This window comes from Manis pentadactyla, chromosome 6, assembly GCF_030020395.1.
Source record: "Manis pentadactyla isolate mManPen7 chromosome 6, mManPen7.hap1, whole genome shotgun sequence".
Classification (NCBI taxonomy): Eukaryota; Metazoa; Chordata; class Mammalia; order Pholidota; family Manidae; genus Manis; species Manis pentadactyla.
The window spans coordinates 9,203,360-9,224,103 of NC_080024.1; the positions used below are offsets into that span (position 1 = coordinate 9,203,360).

General features: G+C 44.6%; 1 protein-coding gene across 1 annotated transcript in view; it reads left to right on the top strand.

Moving 5' to 3' along the window:
- Positions 1-20,744, top strand: part of DNER (delta/notch like EGF repeat containing) — a 285,543-nt gene that overhangs the window by 189,314 nt on the left and 75,485 nt on the right. The gene's annotated exons all lie outside the window — the stretch shown is intronic.

The following is a 20,744-nucleotide window of genomic DNA, read 5'->3' on the forward strand; positions in this document are numbered from 1 at the left end:
CATGCAGGTTGTCACCTAAAGCCACCTAATCTCCCCACTCCGGTTAATTATGTTTTTGTCATATATGTCCCATTAGCCCGTGTTCTTGGTGCACTGTTGCCCACAGTGGGGCAAGTCGTCTTATTCCTTGATTAGTATGAGGGATTCGTGGGTATTACACGGAGATTTTCAAATCCTCGGAGCCCGACGTGTGGCTCCTGGGAGAGGTTGGCAGGCGGTGCGCCCAGACTTGTCGGCTCTGGTGAAGAGCTCAACTGACACACTGCTCAGCCAACTCGATGATGAGCCCTCCTGGAGGAGGACTGACATTTTACCCATGAACATTTTGAGACAGGTGTTTTCAAGCAGCTTCAAAGAAAATGCCAAATTACTCCCTTTTTATTACTGAATAATGTGCAAAACTGACATCTTTTCTCTTCCATTTCACCCTGTTGCCAATGTCTGTCACTGGGTGAGGATTCAGGATGAGGTAGGAGTTGGGGATGGAGTGAAGAGAGAGACAGGATGATTCAATGCTCATTGTACGAAACAAGACCCACAATGCAGGAGTTTATAAATGAAGATGTGAAAGTCCTTCACTCATCTATTTCAACCTAAACTTCACCAAATCATAGGAGCAGCTTAACAGTTTAGTGTATTCATCCCAGACTAGTGTGTGTATGTGTGTATCTATCTTCATGTTTGTTTGTATTTCTCTTGCAGATTAGATAGTTAAGTTTTTTCTGTATGTTTTTAAAAAGTGATTATAGTATACATATTGTTTTATATTTTGCTTTTCTCAGTGCATATTTAGCAGTAGATCATGGACAGCCTTCCAGGCAGTATGTAGGAAGCTACCTCATTCATTTTAATAATTCTGTAGTGTATCTTTTAAATTTGTATCTCCAGGTCAGACAACCCTCCACACACATTTATCACTGCCCGCTTGGCATCGTCATCTAGGTGTCCCAGGCCACCTTAACTCCGTCACTCCAAACCTGAGCTCACCATGTCCCCTATCCCACCCGGCTCAGCTTCCAGTGTTCCATCTGTTTCTATAAGGCAGATGTCGACCAGTCATCCTAGGTGCCTGCCTCTCCCTCTGTCCACATCCCTTCTACCTCCACGTGTTCTCATTTACCACCCAAGGACCTCTCAGATCTGCCACCTCCCTGCAGCCCCCTGCCACCACCCCTGGGCGAGCTGCCTTGGCCCTTTGTGCTATTCTCCCATCTACTCTCAGCCGTGCTGCCCCTGGAAACAGAGTGGTCACCCAAAGTGAGCACCCCGCCCCCCATTCTGCACATGGCAGCAGGTGGTCAGAGTGCACATCTCATGCGGTTGCTTTCCTACTTAAACCCCTTTACTTGCAGCCCTTTGGATGAAGATCAAAATCCTCCACCTCATTTTCCATGATCTTTCGCTCACCTGCCTTTCTAGTCCACCTTCCCACACCGCACACCAGGCTCTGGGTCAGGCACTACGGCCTCTCATCTCCCTGATGGCTGGAGCTCCCTTCTGCCACAGGGCCACCCTCTCTTCTTTGTGCCTGGGTAGCCCTTCCCCTGCCTGCCTTTTGCCTGGGTAACGGCCCCAGGTGTATCTTCCAGACTCCCTCGGGAAGTCTCAGCGAAGTGCTTCCTGTGCGGTCTCCCTCCCTGTCTCTCTGCCTGGCTGGGTCACCTTCCCTTCCCATCCCCTGTCCGTGTTCAGTGCGCGCGCACACACACACGGGTGATTCTTTGTTTACTGCCCATCTTCCCCACCGGAGTTACCCCTGGGAGCGGGACCGAATCGGTTCTGTTCATCTTTGTGTCCCACAATGTCTGACAAATCCAGACGCTCATCTGTTGGAGATGAGTCAGTCAAACGGTGTGAGCGTGGCCTTATGTTCTAAACCATTCCTCTATTGATGGCTTTTCAATATGTTTTCCATTTCTCCTTTATAAGTTATGTTAGAACAAATTAAGAGTCTCAATCAGCACTGGTAGGTGGAGTTTGTCACTGTTTGGACTGAAATAATTTCAGTTGATATTTTATCCACATCTGTTCTCAAAGAGGATGTCTCCATTTTTTTTTAAAGGAACTTATGTGCACAGAATTGGAATGATTGTAATGCTGGGCTTGTGACACTGTCATTTTGTCCTTTTGCATATTTGCTTAGCTATTTTAACAATATAATAATCACTGGTGAAACCACCACCCACGCCGGAAGTTAGACCTGATAACTAATCATACAGTCCCCTCAGCAGGCCATCCCTTGACACTTCCCATCCAGAGGTAATAATCATTCTGAATCTTGAGTTGATCAGTCCTTTGTTTTCTTTTTTTTATAATGTTTTAGTATTTACAAGCATTTAATTTTAATTGTTTTCAAATTCATAAAGACAGTGTCATACATGAGTCATGTTACGGTATCATTGGAGAGGAAGAATTTTCCTCTGCCTTTCAAAGTTCTTCTGATTGATCTAAGATCATATTGACATGAGACAGATTAACAGGAGAAAAAAAAACCTTAAAGACCCAAGAAATAAGCAAGACAGGCATTTTTAATACATTTTAGACAAAGAGACAATAAATCTGAGGAATTAACAGGACAAAGAAGACTTGTGTTTTGGAACATCAGTTAGTAAGGACTTCTAAATAGCATTTGGGCTGGGGTAGTAAATTAGTAAAAGGGTAATGAGATTTGTTCATGCAGGCTTCTCTGCTCTGAATTCCCTATCTCTGCTGATAAGGATGCCTCTCTACCTCCTGATACAGGGAGGGGACCTTTCACATGGGAGATTTATTTCCTGGCTTAAGGGGGAGATCAGAGAAGGGTCAGAGTGTCCCTTTTGCACTGGCCCTTTCTCTAGTTATTTTAATGCAGAGTAATCACTAGGCCATTGTGGTACATTTTGGGTGGCCTGCCCTTGGCCCCTATGGTATCATGCATGTAATTCTTTGGTGCTTCCTTTCACTAGATGCATCCGTATTGTTGGAGTTCGTTCTTTTGGGACTGATGGTAAAAGTTCCATTCATTTTTTTTCCTGTGGTAGGGGTGATGTGCACATTCTTGTGTGTGAGTTTTACTATATTTGTGCTGGAGGTTGTTTTAGGTATATCCCTAGGAGCAGAATTGCTGGAACAAATTGATTTGTTCAAGTGATTGATCAGAAATAGGAGGCCATGCCAGACCTTTTTCCAAAGTGGTTGCACTAATATACACGCCCACCTGTGATGCGAATTTGCATCATCGTCAGTATATTATAGTGTCAGAAGTTTTGTTTTTTGCAGCTGAATGGGTGTAAAAAGGTATCTCGTTGTGGTGTTTGCATTTTGTGGTTTACTAATGATGCTGAGCACCTCTTCATGTTTTTAGACAGATGTGATTCCTTTCTATGAAGTATTTGTTTCCCTATCTCTTGCCCCTCTTTCTGTGTGTGTGTGTGTGTGTGTGTGTGTGTGTGTGTGTGTTTGTGTGTGTATGTGTGTGCATGCACATGCCCTTGTTGGCTTTTAAGAGTTGTTTCTTTTTGATACTAATCATTTGTCAGTTGTATGGATTGCAGATATTTTCTTCAAGTTTGTAGTTTGACTTTTCACTTTAAGCGACATTTTGATGAATGGACATTCTTATTATATTTCACAAACTTTACTTTCTAGTTACATTTTATTTCTTATTTAAGAAAATATTCCCCTGACTGAAGATCTAAAAGGTATTAACCTATGTTTTCTACTAAGCATTTAAAAAATTTGGTTTTCATCAGTCTTTAATTAATATAAATTTTATTTTTGTATATATTGTTTGAGACAGGGTCTAATTTCATCTGTTATTATAACTTTTTTTTCTTCTTCAGAATATCCATTTCTCTAAGTATATAGTATATGAAACTTTATATTGTGTCCTTTTCTCTTCAAAGCTCCTGATAGAATTTGGAATGACTGAATACCTCATACATTTTTTAATTGTGCTTATCTTAGGCATTTCTGCACTCTCATGGTTAAACTATTGATTTAAAACTTCCAGAAGCATAGCTAATTATTTTTGCTTATTAGTAAGGGAAAGAGTTTCACTTCTTTCATCTAAGATGACTTAATTTCTATGTTAGCAGCACGTCATGGCACATATAGATATATAGGATCCTCCTTGCAACTTCTAATAACAATAAAAAATAATATTTTGACTTCATTTGGCATCAGGGCCAGAGAGTTGCGTTACAAGAATATGAACTTTATCAATTCTACTTAGACAGATTCAAGGACAGGTTGGCAATTGCCAGTAAATTCATGGGAATTGTGGCAAATTGATCTTGATTTACAAAGTGGTCACCTTTTATTTCTTCTATTAAAACAACAAAACTCCCTTATAAAACCACATTTGTAAATAATAGTTATCCCATTTCCTGACTATCACAGAATTAAAACTACCCAATGTTCATGAACTAATATACATTTTTATGATGGGTAGAGATACCTTTGTGCATTGGTCAAGTTCAAACAACTTTAAAAAATAATATAAATAATCTCCACTGACACTGACATCATATTATTTCCCATGGTTCTTGAAAGGCATGTAGTTTGCTTGGAGTTGTCCACCTTTGAGCAAACCCCTCCTTATGAAGGCAGTTATTTCCCATTTCATCTGGTATAAAGCAGCTCAGATCCACAGTGGCTATTTAAGTCCTCTGCTCTCTTTGAATCTGTAACCTTTGTCCTCGCTGTCTGAGGCTGGGGTGTCTTCCTGTCTCCACCAGGGCCTCCCTGAGCTGGGTCTGTGGGATCCCTGCCACCATGGCCTCTGGTATTCCTCACTTGAGAACCAGCCCTAACCCGAGCGAGAAGGGGTTTAGGAAGTGATACCCTGGCATCCTAATGCTCTCTGCTCACACTTTCTCGCTTGCTTCTGCAGTTCTCTGAAGCAGTTTTCTACTTTGTCAGCTACCCTTCCCTGTAGGAATGACTCCCTTCCCCTGCCAGCCTCTAGCTCTACCTCTCAGTAAGCCTGTTACTGTTGGTAACACACACACACACACACATACACACACACTTTAGCTAATGTTCATTGAGTGTTTAGCTAAGTGCTTTTCAAGGTTGCTCTTAGGATAATCTTTGAGTTAAGCATTCTTAATCATACCAATTTTATAGAAAACTGAGGCACAGGGAATTTTGTAACTTGGCCAAGAATATTAGGGCAACACTCAAGTATACTACAATAGTACATCAATCCCCAGAGCTCAGTGGCTTCCAAGAAAAGACTATTTTCTGCTGTGTCATACTCTGATGAAGGTACTTCCTCCAGGTGGTAACTCAGGGATCTAGGTACCTTTGTGTTATGAAGGTGTCACCCTCAAGAGGTGGCCTTCACAGCTGCTGATGAAGAGAAGGGGGAGCTGGAAGGGTGTGAGTTGTCAGAGCTGTGCCAGCAAGTGTTAGATCACTTCCACCACATGTCATGTCCCAGAATTCAGTCACTTAGTCCTCAGAGGCTCTGGCAAGGAGACAATGTGGGGGACATTCTCATGGTCTCTGGCATGCCAGGTGCACACGCCAATGACTGTTGGAGCTGGGATTTGAATCCAGGTCTTTGTGCCTACCTCCACAGCCCAGGTTCCTGTATGATTGTCTTACTGTGCATGCAACCATGCAGGGTGCTGAGTATTTTCCTGTACAGATGTGTGACTCAAGACAGTGTCATTCTTTCAGCTTTCTCATATCAAATGGTCTCTTTTTAAGAGAAGAAATGTTAGACTGTTCTATCCATAAAAGGGGTCTAGTTGCTCAAAATGAGGAGTTTTCAACTGAATTTTGTTCTGAACATCCTTGAAAAACTTATTTTTCCCTAAGAAATCTACATTTCCTTTGTGGAAGTATTATTTTCAGGTTAATTATCATCAATTGATTGACCTCTGAAACTCCAGATATATGCATATGAACTGTCCAACAGTGGGAAACATGTTTTCCTTTTGAAAACTTATCCTGCTGTGCTCTCATTGACGCAAGCTGGATCATGAGAATCACCCTGCTTGATGTGTGAATGAACTCAAACCAGGTTCTTGTCATCGGAGGACAAAACTCCCAGCAAAGTCTCTTCATGGAGATATTGCTGTCTCAATGCAATGCTCATTTCTCGACAGAGCACATTTCTTGGTAACTGAAAATGTTACTTTCAGTAAAGATGCTTCAGCTCAGCATTTGCTAATATTTGCCATTTTGCTTTAATTTTTAATCAACTGCCAGTACAAATAGAATTTTTTCAATCATGGTAATATGCAAATATAAGAATATAGTGGATTGCATGTTGAGTCGATTAAGTAATAAACTTTCTGTTTTAGTTTTCATTTTGATTTTTACTACACTTTCTTGGAAGCCGGAGATGATTTTCTAAATAGTCAAACATTGATAAGTGTCACCTACATGTGGGTATGCTTTAAGATGAATTATAGATTATGGTCAAAAGGATTTCTGTTTTTTGGGGGAAATTTTATCAAGTGTGATTATTTTTCTTAAAACTTTCTTGCAATACTTTAAAAAAGAAGGGGATTGTCAACAGCATCAAATACTGCAGGAGAATCTAGGAGGACTTTGGCAACAGGGTTTGTCCAAGCCATCGGCAGCTTTCTGTTGATGCTGATGTGAGATGCGCTGCATTGGGAGTTCTGAGCCTCTCTGAAGGACTACAAACAGGGACAGAAGCAAGAGAGGTAGCTAGAAGTTACCAAATGCTCTGATGGGCAGTACTATTTGGAAATAGCCACAGCCACTTGGTTTTCATGTGGCCAAGAAGCTGTGAACATCCCCAGGTGGCACTGGTTGGCAGTGATGAACAGGATGAGTAGGGGATGAGAATTTGTGAACAGCACACATAGACTGCTCTGAAGACAAGTTTAGGGGTGAAATTAATGTGAGGGACAGAATCAGATGGGCCTGTTACTTTATTGTTTAAAATTACAGCATCTGTCTAAGAGCACAGGCTCTGGAGTCATAATTCTCAGATTACAATCATAAACCCACACGATCAGACCTTAAATGTGGACTATTTCCCCTGCTTGTTTCCTGTCTAGCTCTAGTGTCATACTGTCTGCTTCAGAACGGGTTTCCTTGAGACCCTCCCTGCTTGTCACCTGAGGTTACAGAAACCCTGTGTGCCGGGGTCGGGAGGTCTGGTGCCGCCTGCCCTGGCATCTAGACCTCAACCTAGCCTACTTGACGCAGCCTCTGGAGCCAGCAGTCTAAATCCTGCTTCCATCCCCACTGTTGTCTAGCTGGGCTCCTTGGGCAAGTCATAAGACCTCTCTGGGCCTGCTTCTTTGACTCTTCGGGGAGATTACAGCAACCCCATCATGGCTGGGTCTGAATATTGAGCAAGAACGCATCTCCTGGTCTGTTCTTTGGACACATATCTCCAGTGCCTAGCCTGGTGCCTGGCTCAGAGTAGGTGCTGAATGAAGATTTGCTGGGTGAACATTTGCTGAGATGAAATTGCAGGCGAGGCACATGGATATACAGCAGTAGGGGTTCGAGCCCCTTTCCTCTCCTCTCTCTGCTCTTGCTCCCTGTGGCCATGTTGCATTTTTTGCCTCCCACTTCAGACTGTGGCTGGCCTGGGGGTAATGTGTTATATTACTCTTTATATATCTTCACCCCTGTCAGTGCCAAGCCATGTGCCTTGCACACAGTAGACTAGGAATACCTGCTTAAGTTGAAATTTAACTTCTTTAATCAGAATTTATTTTTTTAAAAGCCTTCTAATTTCAAGAATATAATTTTTCCCCAAAGGAGCTATTACTTTTTCTGAAAAGAATAGCAGTGATGCACATCAGAACCACCACTGCCAAAATATTATCAGCACTGTGCAAAGCATTTCTCAGCATTGGAACACTTCATTGCTTCAGCATATTGGTTGTTTCAGCCTGTTTTTAAAAACTCATCATTTCTGAGGCAAGGGGGAATATAGGGTGTGTTTCCAATGCCAGCTTTACTGTTTTAAATGCTGAATGTTGCCCCAATAAGCTTCAGTTTCAGAATGGCAGGAACCTCAGAAACAGCCTCAGTGTGTGAAGTGTGGGAAGCAGTGCTGGCTCCGTGAGGCTGAAGGGCTTGACTGAGGTCTAAAAGCTCAGGAGAGAGCTTTCGTCGTTAGAAAAAGGCATTGCTGTGGGGATCACGCATTCACTCAGCAATTATGTTTTGAATATCTATATGCAGGCATTTTCTAGGTGCTTAGAGTATAGCTGTAAAATAGTGAAGTCCTTGTGCTCATGGAGGTCCTGTTTTAGTGCAGGTGATGAATCAACAGCAAGCACAAGTGTGTTCTCTGGGGGGTGTGTATGTTTGCATATATGTGTGTGTAGTCAAGGGAAAGGGGCAGGTAGTGACAGGTGCTATGAAGAAAAATGAAACTGGGTGAAGAGATACAGAGAAATGGGAGCATGATTGTAGATAGGGTGGCAAGGAGAGGCTTCTCTGAAGGGGAAATACTTGTGTAAAGACATGAATAAAACAAGCCTGTAAACAATGTGAATGTCGGGGGGAAGAGCATTTCAAGCAGCATGAATAGCATGTGCAAAGGTCCTGAGGCAGGAATGTGCCTAGAACATTTGAAGAGCACAGAGCTTGAGAACCAGTAATGAGACTGGGCCCTGGGAAGGAGGCTGGACCAGGCCTTGGAGGAGGACAGGAATTTTATCCTGAAAGTGACAGGAAGCCATTGGAGGGTGTGCACTGGGACGGGTGTGCACCAGGACAGGTGTGCATCAGATTTCCCTCTTGAAAGGACCACTTTGGAACCTGGTGAAGCATAAAATAGGGAGGGAAAATTGGGAAGCCAGCTTGGCCATTTACCATCCAGGCAAGAGCTAATGACGGCCTGAGCACCATTGTCCTGGCAGTGGCGGGAAGTTGTGGATCTGGGATGTATTTGAAGCTCTTGCTGATAACCCTTGCTGGTGGGATGAATGGGAGGTGTGAGTGGAAATGGGGAGTTGTGGTTGACTCCAGAGATTTAAAGAAAAATAACACAGTCCACACACCGTGGACGTGTGCAATTTGCAGGTTTATCCACAGAGTTGTGTGACCATCACCACAGTCAATTTTAGAACATTTTCATCACCCCCAAAAGTGGTCCTCTTCCCTTTAGCTGTCACCCCTGATCCTGCCATTCCCCTTCCCCATCCTAGGCAACCATGTATCTTTCTGTCTCCATGGATGCGCTTCCTGTGGACACTTCATATAAAGGGATCATATGCTACGTGGCCGTTTGTGTCTGGCTTCTTTCACTTCCCGCCGTGTTTCCCAAGTTCATCCACAGTGCGGATGCGTCGGTACTTCACTCCCTTCTGCGCCTGCCGCGCACTCCGCTGGGTGGATGCGCCGCATTGTGTCATCCAGTCATCCACTGAGGACACTGGGTTCGTTGCGCCTTTCAGCGGTTGTGACTAGTCCTGCCACGAGCCCCACCCTCGGGGTGCTCTCCCTGTTCTGCCCCTCCAGGATCGTATGCTTCCAACATTTTCTGTCTTCTTCTCTCCATCCTCCATCCCCATTCTCCTCCTGGCTTCTTGTCTGCAAGGATTACAAGGCCTCATCTTAAAACTAGTCCTTCAAACAAGCAAGAATTCAGTTAAGTCTTTGCTGCTGCCCGAATGCTCTCGCCTTCTCTGCCTCCTCCCCTCGTTCCCCCTTCCCTGCACCTCCCCCTCTTCCTTCCCCTCCTCGCCCTCCCCCTCCCCCCATCTCTTTCATCACGGGCACACGTTGATCTACATCCAATTCATGACTTTCTACCCACTCCTTTCTCTTCATGTCACGAAACTGCGTCTCCAAGGCCCTGGGTGGTGTCCTTCCTTCTGATTTCCAGGGCTCGCCCTTGGCCTCATCTCTTTGGAAGGCTTTCTCCCCCGGCTCAGAGGGCGCGGCACTGTGCCCTTCCCCTGAGCCTCCGTACCCCTCCTCCCTCTCTGTCTCTGGGGCGCGGTGCTCACCCCCTCATCAGGTGCCTTTGTCTGCCTTTGGCAGCCGTCCCTCATTCTGAGCTGCCGCCTCCAAGTGGATGGCTTCCAGACCCTTCTTTCCAGCCTGTCACCTCAACTCCAGCCGCCCCTTCACTGGACTTGGCACTGGTGTGTCTGCTGACACCTCATCCTCTCCCCAGCCCCACCCCACGGTGTCCTCTCCCTCTGCCTCCCACACACTTTCAGGCTGGCTTTGTCCGAAGGCTCTAGTGTCTGTCAGTCCAGTCATCACCGCCCTCGTCCCTCAGGCTGGACGCTCAGGCCTCACAATCCACTCCCTGACCTCATTTATTTCCGGATCGTCACCAGGTTCGCTCTGTTTGCCATGATTCCCCATCTGCCCCGCGCTTCCCCTTCCATCCCCTATGCCCTGAGCCGCGTGGTTGTCACCTGCTGCCTGCAGGGCCACCGTAGGCGTCGCCACCCTCCCCGTGTCCCCCTGGCTTTGCTTACAGCCGGGCCCGGTGTCGGCAGCCCAGGGTGGGAGAGCCCAGCGCGGAGCCCGCTCCCACCACCCGTGTCTGTGGGACTGTGGGGAAGTTGCTTAATCTCCCTGGGTCTCAACTTGCTGTCTGTAGACTGGAGTGGCTGGCCGAGGCCACAGCACCACAGCCTAGTGGTGGCTGTGAAAACTGAATAAGGTGATGCGTGTGGTGTGGTTAGGAGGGTGCCTGGTACCCAGTAAGCCCTCAGCAAATGTCAGCTGCTATTACGGTCGTTAGGGTTGCTGAGCCAGTTATTTGATGCGCACCCTGCGGCTCCTCCCTCTGGACGGAGGCGGGGCCCCAGCCCCCTCTCTGCTGAGCCGGCTTGGACCATGTGGGGCCTCAGCGCGTGCTTTTCTCCTCTGCCAGGGAGAGCCGGGCCTGAGCAGGCCACCCCTGCCCGTGCTTCCTGCCTCGGGGCTGGCCTTGCTTGGCTCCCATTGTCTCTCCAAACAAGCCTCATGCAAAGGGAAGAAGAGGCCCATGAGGAGTAGAGAGGGTGGGGTGTGGAGTCTGGGCTTCTGCGTGTGATTCCAGGCCACATCACTCACCAACTCTGCCTTGCTCCTCTGAGCCCCCGTTTTCTTATTTGTGAAATGGAATAATGGTACTGAGCTTGGAAGAGTTGAAGAGAACACACCCACACACAAACACGCACTCACACATGCACCCCCACACGCCCACAGCACACACGTGCATGTGCGCATGCACGCGCGCGCACACACACACACACACACACACACACACACACACAAAGTACACTCACATAAGCACACATACACAGGCTCACCGACAGGATAGGCGATCCATAAAGGGCACCTGTTTGTAGCCTCTAAATATTAAAGGAGAAAACAGATGAGAAGGATTGGAGCGTTCATCTCTTTCTCTTCCTTGAGCTGTGCCCACCTCCCGCCTCCACCGCCATGCCTGGTTTTGAGGGCCACCTTGGAGTTCCCTCATTTTGTCCCAAACAGCACCAGTTCCCAGGGAGAAGGAAGGAGAGACGTAAGGTCTCCCCATAAACTGAAGTAAGTGAGAACAGGAACTGACCAGTCTGTAGCACACCTCCCCGAGGTGGCACTCTGTTCAGAAACCTGCACAGCCGGCGTGTTGGTGACCCCAGCTCCTTGGCCTGTGGGTTTGAGGCTGGGCCCGGCCTTCTTCCCCAGCACCTCACTGTGACAGCCACGTCACCGTCCTGTGCCTGTGCCCAATTTGGCATGCTTCCCTGTTTTGGCTTATGCTACGTTAGTTCATAGGAACGTGCCTTCTCTCCTCTCTGGAGTGTGAGCCCCCTGCAGGCAGCAGCTGTTTCTCAATGTCTTTTAGAGTCCCTGATTGTGATTTTCACTCTCAAACAATTCTTTCTGAAAGAAGGAATCCTCCTGTACACTTTGATCTATGACACAAGCTTGGAATTCAACTGATAAATATATCTTTAAGTCAAACCCTTAACTTGTCTGTCCCATGACATAAATTCTTAAAGTTTTCTGCCTTTTTATTTCAGCTTTTCAGGGGGAGTCATCAGGACATACTTAAAGAAGGGAACTTTCCTTATTGCCCTTTTGTAATCACCAGATGTGGAGACGCAGTGTCACACATAGTCTGGGCTATGGCAATACCACAGTTTCTTATTTGAGTTCTAGGGAATTGGAATAAAAGGGATTATTTTAAAAATAACAACACATTGTGCTTATGCAGCCATCAGTTACTTTACAATGAGTACCTTCAGTGTCTCTGGCTCAGTGCTAGGGGCTAGGGGCAAAAATCACCAACACCAGCTTTAATGAATAGGGCATATACCTGACAGGTACAGGGAGACTCCCACTCATGAGAAGAAAAAACAAGTGTCAGCAGTGCAGCCAGCGAAGGCTTCTTGATGTCATATAATATTGGACTTTAACTCTCTGATCTTTCCCTTTGTAATCTGCATCACATGTGTAACTCATATGAATAATATTAATATTTGATATTAAAAAGAACTGCTGCTAGTTTTCCAGTTCACTGGCTCTCAAACATTAGCATGTGCCTTGTATCAGAATCGCCTGGAGGGCTTCTTCAAACTCAAATGCCTGGGTTTGTCCTCTGAGGCTCTGCTTCCCCAGGTCGGGGATGGTGCTGGCGAAGTCGCATTAGTAGGAAGTGCCCAGGAGAAGGTGCTGCTGCTGGTCTGGGGACCACATTCGGAGAACCACCCGTCTAAACTGCCTGATAAAAACTGAGAGATCGAGCAGCACTGGCATATTGCTTGGCGGTGTTAAAACCTGTAAATTATTCATTCATTCAACGCTATTGATCTATCTACGATGTGCCAGGCATGGTGCAAGCTGTTGTCCATTCAAAGGGTGCACTCTATGGAAATGGCGCCTGCTGCTAGGGACTGGTCTCGTTCAGACATTACCACTGTTCTGGGAGCCAGTACTGTCATTAGCCCCATTTCACCCATTTCACTGAGGGCAGTGAAGGTCAAAGTCATTCCTTTAATGTGCTCACTCAGCTGATCTTGGCGTCACCATCCCAGATCTTTGACTCCAAACCACTGTCCTTTCTGCTGTGCCTCTTGCCTCTGTACTTATTAGATGTGGTTACTGTTTTTTCTAACCTTGAGGTTAATTATTCTAATTCTGCTGAATGTCAGCTTTCTTTCATGCTTTTCTTTCTATTGCATATCCCCATTTTGGTTATATGATATTGATTGCCTTTCACAGGTGGGCCTCCTGTACCTTCCTTTTTTTGCCTTTGGTTTTTAAATCCTGTTTGCCTTTGTTCTAATGTGTTTGTCCCCTGCCAGTGGATCTTACTTGTTTTTTCTGTTTGATAATTTTTGCCTTCTGACTCTGAAATTGGAGGCCTCTGAGATTGACTGTCTAGATGGTGCACAGATCCCTGCTATTTATTTTGTGCTTCAGTGTGCTAATATTAGGCACTCTGTCTCTGCAGCCGCGGCTGAGGTGCCCGCCAGCTGCTCTGATCCCCCGAGGGCAAGAACTGACGCTGGTGGCTTGTCTCGGTGGCATCAGGCTTTCAGTACAGATCCAGCAGTTTCACCTCACTGCACAGGCCAGGTTATTAAAAGACCAGGAATGTTAAAAATAACTGTCACCACGATTCCCACCTTAGAAGCTTTCAGGACAGCTCCGCAAAGAAGCAATTAGACTCTACCTCACAGAACCAAAGAAACACAAAAGAATATTTTTATTTCAGTAGAGGAATCATGAAGTGCACATTGTTCACAAAAACAATTGTGCACAGGAGGAGGATGTTTAGAAAAACACAATTGATTGCCTTGTTTCTCCCCAGCCTGCCTCATTTAGTTAGCTTTGCTTACACCTTTTGTAATTTGCCATTGAACTCTAGAAGGTTCTCCTTCACCAGGAGAGTACAGCCAGTGTAGACAGTGATTCGGGGGCTGCTGAGGGATGCAAGTTTTTGGTTGTTTCTGGCAATCAAACGATGCCACTAGGATGTAGTTTCTTCAAACCATTCTGATATTCACAGGGAAACTGAGCTATTTTTCTCTCTCCATACACTGATACATTCTAAGTTCTATTTTATACTTAAATGCAAAATGGTATAAAATGCAATACTTTACGTCTACATTAGACCAAATGTAATTGGGGAATGCATGCACCCAGTGGATCACTCAGTTCACTGCACTTCCCTAAAGGTGTGCGTTTGGTCATCTGCTGCCATCTGCCAGGCTTCACATAGCAGTACAGGTGCTTTATTTCATCCGACATCATTTCTCATGGTCAGACTGCTTTACAAACACTCAGCCTTAGTTTAGAGCTTTCCCAATCATCGCATATGTCCGTGAACGGCATACTTCATATATATATCCCAGGGAAAAATTTTTTTTATATCTTTTTTTTTGTTATGCCAGGATGTTCACTTAAGAAACAGTAAAACCCCTGTGATTCCCTAAAAAGGAGAGATGAGTATTTCCAAGTCATCTACTTTGAGCCCATTATTTGACTTGTTCATTGAATAGCACAATTGTAAATTTCTCAGCGACTTAAGGGTTTTAGAGTCAAGTAATTTATTTTAAAGTGGTCTTTAACTTGCTAGAGGTTATAGATACTCCTAAGGAAGCTGAATTTTTAAAAATGCTCTGAGGGTGCTGTTTCTCTGCTTTGTAAAGGATCAGTTTCTGTTTAAGGAACAAGAAGATGCATTGGGATAAAAACAAGGGTTTTTAGTGTGAAGGACCAAGGTCTCCTTGACCCCACCCGGGTTTCTCAACTCCAGCCACAGGGCAGTTTCGGCCTGGGTGATTTGTTGTCGTAGAAGGCTGTCTTGTGTGGTGCAGGATGCCCAGCAGCGTCCCTGGCTTCTTCTCAGTAGATGCCGTCGCTCCCCCAGAGGTGTGACAGTGAACCATGTCTCCAGACATTGACAGGTGTTCCCCTGGGTCAGAACCGCCCTGGTGGAGCACTGCTGGCCTCAGGAATTAAACCTGGGTGGGGACCAGCCGATTCCTGGGTTGCAGATACCTGTGGAAGGTGCCGGACACTAGTTAGAGGAGCAAGTCTGAAGTTCAGAATAGGGTCGGCATAATTCTCCACCCGTCCCAGTCTGGCTAGAGACGGAGGAGCCCTCTAGCAGGGCAGGTGCTCCACATGCCTTTCCCCAGAGTCGAAGCCCAGACCCTCGTGGAACACAAGGTGATTGCAGATAGCACATTTTTGAGAGAACGGATGTTTACTTTAACAGCTATGTATTTATTTTAATGTGTTCCAGGAAAAACAGTAACTAGCACATTTCACCCATGGTGTTCTGGGTATTACACCTGGGTAGGGAGGAGGGGCTAAATCTAACTTGAAAAATATAGTCGATTTGAGGGCAAAAGTTTTAAGCAAGTTCATACATTTGTGCCAGGAAATGTTTGTAAATGTTGAGGATTAAGTGTTAACGAGACCAAGTCCTGAATCTCAGGGAGTTTAGTTTCTTGCAAGGGAACCAATAAAGAAAATCATTTCAGGCAGTGATAAGTGTAGTGATAAGTGATGGAGCATGAAGGAACTTTGGGGGCACAACAGGAGACTCCAGGCGACAGAGTCCTGCTCCCCTGTGGTCACTTTCTCGGTGCAGAGGCACCAAGTGTATGTGCGTGCTGCTGAGTGGAGGTAGGTGCCAAGATGAAGGGTAAAGAAGGCATGAGGCCCGAGGGCTGAACAGGTGACCTCAGAGCAGAGACCTGACTAATGGGAGGAGTCAGCCATGGAAGGGCACAGAGTCAGAGGGAACAGTCCTTGCAAAGTGATGGTGGGACTCCAGGGCTGATGTTTTGATGTCCTAGGGTGGCTTTTGTGCACAGTGAAGACTGAAATTATCTTTTGTTTGTTCTCTTGCAAGAATTAAACCTAAGTTATAGTGATTCTACAGCTCCATTAAACATCTCAGGGTATATTGGTTTAGCGTTATGTTTTAACTTAAATTCATTAATCAAAACTCCATTATGCAACTAAAATTCTAATTGGAATCATTAGTCTGATAGAGTCTCTTATGCACCACACTTCCCCAGTCATGACAGCTTTGCACACCAGTGAGAAACCAAACACTGGCAATACCAGGGCCGATCTCCTCATCATGTCCTCATCTCCGTGTTTGACTCTATCACTTTCTGGGCCAAGAGACGCAGACACGAAGGGAAGAGCTTTATTATCCTAAGCTAATAGCAGTTCTTGACCCAAGTGAATTACAATTGGCACTCAGAAGATGAAGGTTGTTTCTGGAGAGATGTTTGGCCGTCTCAGGAGACCCGGGCAGGGCTCTTCTCCTGCCACTGATGAACACACAGAGGCCACCCTTCTTCTTTATTGCCTCCGCCTGCCATAAACTCCAGTCTGTACTGTCTGAAGGGGTTGGTTTCACCATGCACAGCCTCTGGGTTCAAGGGACATCTAGGCCTAATTGGTCTGATTTTGCTTATAACGTCCATTAAGTTCGTAGCTAACTTCCTTCCCCATACAGTTGGGTTCTGCATTTCTTTACCTCCTTAAGACATTTTTATGTCTCCCTTTCTGGTCCTGGAGATGGCTGTAATGCCGTTCTACTGGGCACTCCACTGCTTTACATAATGCATTTTTAACCTGTCCTATCGTATTTCCCGATCTCACAGGTGGAATTCCACCGCATCTCCTCTAGCACTCTCTCCTCCAAAAGTCTGTTGCTAATTTTCTTCAGTAGTTTCTCTGTCAAAGACAGTTTTAAATTCATGCCATCCTCTTCTTTCTTGGGCAGGACCGTAACTGTTCTTGTTGTATCCCACATGTGTCTCGTGTCTTTTGTGTGTGGTCCTGAGGCCACAGCATGAAAACAATTCTCAAGACTGTGAGAAGGAGCTTACTGAGCGTAGGAGAGACCGAGGCAAGGGCGTCTGCAGCACGGTGGTCAGTGGGGTGAGGGGGCGCAGGGAGGGGCAAGGGCCTGGTCGTGCTGCACCTTTAGCCATGTGGTAAAGTGTTTGGGTTTTATTTCAAGCCCTTTGGGAAGCTGCTGGAGGGATTTAAGTGTGAGAGTAAGAGGATATAAACTGTGTCTTAAAAGACCTCTCTGGCTACTCCCATGTGGATTGTAGAATGGATTGTAAGGCCCCAAGAGTAGCAGGGAAGAGAATGGATGGGGACCGTGGGCTTGAGTCCTGGTGGGAGGCAGTGATGCCTGGAACCAGATGATTTGGAAGGTGTCCTGTGGCTGTGACACTAACTTGGAAGGTGGTCCATGCATGCTCATGGTTTGGCTGTAAGGAGGGGCCGCAGCACTAGTTAGAAGGAAAGGAACGTGAATAATTACTGATACTCACCTCAGTAGTTAGGTATAGACTTTTGTCACTTGGGAACAAGAATGGTGGATGTTCATCATGTTATGCATTTTTAGGACCGTCTGAACAGCACCTACACCTTCCCTGTGTGCCCCTGTGCCTTTGTGTGGGCTTTGCTTCACACCTTGCCAGCATTCCCCCTGGGCACTTACGGCAGAGATCTGTAAGGCCTGGATGCCCATTTGTGTGTATGTGCTACAGAAAATTCTCCCATAATGCACACCAAATGGCCACACGTTGCCTTTCCTATGCACTGTGTTGATGTGATCGCTGCCTCGCTTGACCCTCTCTGCAGCCCTCTGGGTGTTTGTCACTGCTTTCGTGGCTTAAGAAAATATTCATGATTAGTGTGGTGACTTCGTTCCCCAGAGAAGAGGCTAACTTTCAGCAGCATGGCAGAAAGAACCAGGCAAAGCTTTAATGATCTTTTAAAATCTAAATTCCTACCAGTCACTCAGTTTTGACACCTTAGTTATGACATCGAATAAAAAACCAAAAGACATAGGACTGGTGATTTGTATAAGCTTTAGACACCCAGTTCAGAGTATTACATGCAGGTGAGTATCAGTAATTTATCTGACAACTGCAGTTGAGTCTTCTCTATGAGGGCCTATGAAATGACCCCCTGGTGTTTGGGAGCCCCTTCAGGGAGGAGCTGAAGGATGCTTGCGGTTGCTTGCGCTCTGCCTTCCTCTCCCAGAGCTGGCCTCGGGCGGCCGCTCCCAGCAGGAGTGGGGCAGTCCCCGTGGGACTCCTGCAGCTAGCTGCTCCCTTGAGGCAACAGTAATTCGTGGCCTGGTGGGGACGAGCATCAGGTCCTGAAGTACAGCTCAGCAGATCCACAGGCTGGTATTGCCAGGAGCTGGTCAACCAGCCACCTGGAACTAAGGAGGTTTGGTAATCCTGTAATCCCATAATCCCAGCCCTGGTCCCCGCCTCCCCCCGACCCTCTGCCATTGCATTTCATCTCCAGTTCCACTGCAGCCATAGACGTGCCAACATACGCATACTTGACAGGCCTAGCTAACTACACATGATCTGTTTCTTTAAACTTCCATGTTCCCCATATTTAAAAAATCTTTAATAGAAAGCTTTAAAGCTCAGGAACAAAGAACAGTGATATAGTGACTGGTCCCTGACCACTGTTCCTCATTGTAGGGGACTGTTGGCATTTGAGTGAGAAAAATGTGTTATATCAGATCATCTCACACAGTGCAACGCTTCAGAATCTCCACCACTAAGTGCCAGTGGGACACCACCTCCCCCCAACCATTTCTGACAATCCCAAACACCTCACACAGTGCAAATGTGGAATAGCCTCTTAGGTTGAAATCTTACTAAACTTGGATACAGTACTGGAACTTTTAACAGCACCTAATATTCGTCTTTTAGATTTAATTTATTAGATCTATTAGATAAGAACAAATTAGGTGCATGGGAAGATCTGTATAGTACCAGACAATTGTGGTTCTTAAAAAGAAATTGTTGAAATTAATAAATACGGTTTAAAGTATTTAATTAAATTTGTAAATGAGACCAAACATTAATTAAAGAAGCTATTAAAAGTGATGTTTAAACCAGTTGCTTTAGGTAGGAATGCATGTTGAAGTCTTCACAGGTGAAATGAAATTTGCTTTAAGATACCCCCATAGGGAAAAGAATAAAATATGAGGGGACTAGCTGACACTAAATGGACAAAATGCTAATGATTGTTGAAGCTAGGGGATGGATATGTGGGGCTAATTTACTGGTCTGTCTACATTTAAGTGGGTTTAAAAAGCCCAAATAAAAAGTTTGAAGGAAGCAATTGTTAACGTTTTCTCCAAAGAACTTGGAAGTTCACAGAATCCTGCATTCTTCTCATGTCCTTTCTGTCTGGTCGGGGTATGTGCACTTCCTACAACTGATATCTCTTTGGCTCCTAGCTATTTTTCGTGGTTTTGTGTGATTCTGTGGCCACAGTTTTAAGGTCTTTCTGATGGCAGGATTCATGGTGCTATATTCTTTAAAGAAGATACTAGTAATTGGCTGTCTCATAAATGTACTTTTCTAGCCTTATTGTAGAATCTTTGAAGGCAAGGGTTTCAAAAAGTAATTCTTGGCACCTCCAGCCCAAGAATACCCACAGTGTTTACTTTATATCTTTCTCTGTGTCTGTGTATATCTATGTTTTTTCTAATCTATTATCCCTGTCATTTTTCCTTAATATAAATATGTGTATGTTAATGATGTGGTATACATTGCTTTAGGCATAATGATCCATTGAAGTGTTTGGACTTAGGAGTTTGACTCCCTGTGTGACTTTGTGCAAATTACTTAACATTTATAATCCTCAGTTTCCTTGTTTGTAAAATGGGCATGATTTTGATGGTACTGACCCTATAAGTAGTGACCTGAATGTATGGGAGAGAAAAGATGAGTGTTCTACTATAAATATTAGCCTTATTTTTAGCCAAAAAGTTATTAGCAGTACTCTTAAAAATAATTCACTCTTCCTCATTCTGAATTGAGAGCTGCCGTTTGAAAATACATTCTCAACATAATAGTATCATATGAAGATACTCTGTTCTGGAATTTTAAAATAGCTTTCTGTCCTAGTGTTTGTATTTTTAGTTTACATGATCATCTTATTCATCTTCTCATACCCAGAAATTAGCTAGGATCTCCTGGGCTGTTTAAAGCATGTAAGGAAGGATAGAGTTACAAATAAATGCCTCTATATTCATAGTCTATAATTTATACTAGTTTGGCAGGTAATTGGGGCTCAGGCAAATCGTCTTTTTTTTAAGTATCATTGATTTTTATAAATCTCAGATTCAGGAGCTAATGACAGTCTTTTCAAACTAATAATTCAGAAATACAAGTTTTTATGCATTTCATGTATATCTTAGAAAGATACAAAATGTTACAGTGTGATTATAGTTGGGTAGAAAATATCTATGTGTAAAAATTTCAAATAGGAATTATCTCCAAAATATTAATAATGCTGTCACTCAACAGAACTAAACGCAATTTTTTCTCTACTTTTCATCTTGAATTTTCCAAGTTTTCTTTCATCACCACTTTTCACTTCAAAATGAACATATTGGCATGTTTTTTTTTTTTTTCAAACTTAGCTCTCTGGAGGGGCTTTGTTTACAAAGTTAATAAAGCATTTGAAATTTACTTAAAATATTTTGGCTGCACAGTATTCCAATAGACTAAAGTCCTTAGTTCCTAATCCCATGTGCAAGCTGATGCCACACTATTCAACCAAATCACCATTGGAAGCCTGCCTTACAGAGAATTTACTACGTTGGATTTGTGATTCAAAAAAGAGTGAATATTAATATATTAACGTGATTAACATATGTATCTCAGGCTCTACTTTTAAAATGAAGGAGTAGGGCATCAAATTATCACAAAAAGTTTCTTCTAGCTCTAAAATATTTTATCTAAATATTTTTCTAATATTATATCTAA